At 46.8% G+C, this 2550-nt stretch overlaps 1 protein-coding gene across 1 annotated transcript in view; it reads right to left on the bottom strand.

The window, feature by feature from the left end:
• Positions 1-1108, bottom strand: part of FRS3 (fibroblast growth factor receptor substrate 3) — an 8061-nt gene extending 6953 nt beyond the window's left edge. Inside the window, exon 1 of the mRNA XM_010863249.1 lies at positions 921-1108. The gene's annotated coding sequence lies outside the window, so the exon portion shown is untranslated. The remainder of the gene's footprint in view (positions 1-920) is intronic.
• Between the last annotated feature and the right edge of the window lie 1442 nt (positions 1109-2550).

Genomic DNA, 2550 nt, shown 5'->3' with positions numbered 1-2550 from the left:
CCACAGTTCAAAAGCATCAGTTCTTCGGTGCTCAGCTTTCTTTATGATCCAACTCTCACATCCATACATTACTACTGGAAAAAGCATAGCTTTGACTAGATGGACCTTTGTTGGCAAAGTAATGTCTCTGCTTTTTAATATGCTATCTAGGTTGGTCATGACTTTTCTTCCAAGGAGCAAGCATCTTTTAATTTCATGGCTGCAGTCACCATCTGCAGTGATTTTGGAGCCCAAAAAAATAAAGTCTGACACTGTTTCCCCATCTATTTGCCATGAAGTGATGGGACTGGATGCCATGATCTTAGTTTTTTGAATGTTGAGTTTTAAGCCAGCTTTTCCACTTTCCTCTTTCACTTTCATCAAGAGGCTCTTTAGTTCCTCTTCGTTTTCTGCCATAAGGGTGGCGTCATCTGCATATCTGAGGTTATAACATCTATCTCAAATTTATTTTTGATGTTCTCTTCAAATGAGATGTTATGTTATGGTTAAGAGATATATTCAGGCAATTGAAATTGAAAACAGAGCACTATTTTCATAACCTTGAGTAGGCATTTCTTCATTAAAAAAACAAACACTCGGTTTATTTCCCTTTGTCCAAACGGGAGACCAGAGGCCTTACTATCTGGCTTTTCCCTCCCAGATTGTGGCACTCAAATTAGATGTCACCACATTTGGGCCTGTGGCTGGAATGGAGATGACACCACCAGGCTACAGTGACCTAAGGGACCAAGCAAACCCATGGACCAATCCCAACCAGAAATTATGGGTTTGCAACTTGCTGCAAGAAATTAATCGGTGGGACTAGATACCTTCTAGAACTCCCATTGAAAGTGTAAAGTCTTGAACAATCCTGACCTGCACCCTCAATTCCTCCCAACTTGGGAAATTCCAGAAAAGTGGCTCCTATACACAGGTCTCACCTCACCCAGGCCATCGGAGAGCTGACCATGGGAGGGGCATGGGGAAGGACCCCCACTTTATTCCCCCTGTTCTTGGTGGGGTGGCATGGCAAGCAGTCTGCAGAGAAGTCACCTGGATCTCCCTGTGACACACCTGGGGCTCACCTAGCATAGGAGACAGAGACCACAGGTTAGTGGAAAACTTCTATCCTCACCCATCAATGGTTAATGAAAATGACTTGCTGTCAGTCCATCCCACTGGGATATCCGTTCCAGGCTCTAATGGTATATAAATGCCAATGAAGAAAGATCAAGGCCAAAGGGACCACAAATTCTAAGCCCCGTAGGCCCTGAGAGGGAACGACTCCCCTGGAAACAGTGACTTTGAAGTCCGAGACAGGCCAGAACATTTTAAGTCACTTCTAGACCTCCTCTGAATCCTGTTACAACCAATACCAAGATCATCACCTTACCTTTGCAGAGAACTTGAACTCTACAGAGAGATCTCTCAAGAAGACACGAAGATGTATTGGAAAGAGCAATGGCTTAAGATTCAGGAAACCAATATTCTAGTTTTTACGTTGCTGCTAAGTATCACAGAGAGTGTGCCAAGCAGATCCTCCATCGCCACCCACAACTCCCACCCCAACGCCTTTAAGGGAAACAGCTTTCCAGTTTTTACAAGAAACAGCTGTAAACTATGGAGCTTCACGTCTAGAAGTAAGTACATAGGACAAACACCACTAAAATCAACATTTTCCTCTTCTAGGACAAGCTCCTTCAATCTCACATTTGCAACCTTGATAGACTTTCTGTTCTCCAAGCTCCAAAAGGCCTATAATTTAACATAAATGCTATCAACCAAAATTTCAGTAATCTGAGCCCTAGGTGGACAAGTCAACAAGCCAGGACCCTGGAGATCCTTGAAATCCCACTCTCCTGGAAAAACAAGGTCATTTCCCAGGGCCCCAGGTGCTCCCCATTTTTGGGTACTTTCCAGGTAAAAGGACCCCTGCCCTCTGTCTGGCTTACTCTCTGGAAGGGGCAGCGGGCTGAGGAAGATGTGCACAGCTGGGTAAAGACGGGCAGCTGGGTAAATACTGGGGCTTGAGCCACCAACAGGGAGTCTGGGGGTGAAGCCAAGAACTGCAGGGTGCAAGATCGGTGAGGGCGCTGTATCTTTTCCTGTTTCCTTCACTGCTCTTAAAGATACCAGGACATATGACAGCCCAGCTAAGGGGGTGACATCGGGTGACAGGAGGAGAAGGCTCTGCTCTGAGACAGGTGTGGACTGGGTGTAGGAGTTTGAGGTTATGGGGACTCAAAACGTGTGAAAGGGATTGGGGAAAGGTGGACAAATGCTTTGGATTTGAGCACGGTGCAAGGAGAATGGAGAAGCCTGAAGACTTGGAGGAATTTCAGGACGGTGGAAGCATCTGGGTTCATCCCAGAGAGAATGGTGGTTCTGGGGGCGTAGCAGGGGAATTTGCAGGAGACAGGGGTTCTCGGGACTCCAGGACACGCGAAGGTGTGTCGGGGGTGGGGATGGGGTGGTTGTGGGAGGTTAGAGGCAGATTTAGGTAACAGAATTGACGGGAATTTCTAGATGCCGGGAAGGAATAGGGGAGGTCAGGGCCGCGCGTAGTCCCTA

The sequence above is a fragment of the Bison bison genome, unplaced genomic scaffold (genome assembly GCF_000754665.1).
Source record: "Bison bison bison isolate TAMUID 2011002044 unplaced genomic scaffold, Bison_UMD1.0 scf7180017864487, whole genome shotgun sequence".
NCBI classification, from domain to species: Eukaryota; Metazoa; Chordata; class Mammalia; order Artiodactyla; family Bovidae; genus Bison; species Bison bison.
The sequence above is the reverse complement of the archived record's forward strand: the minus strand, read 5'-3'. Positions and strand labels throughout refer to the sequence as shown.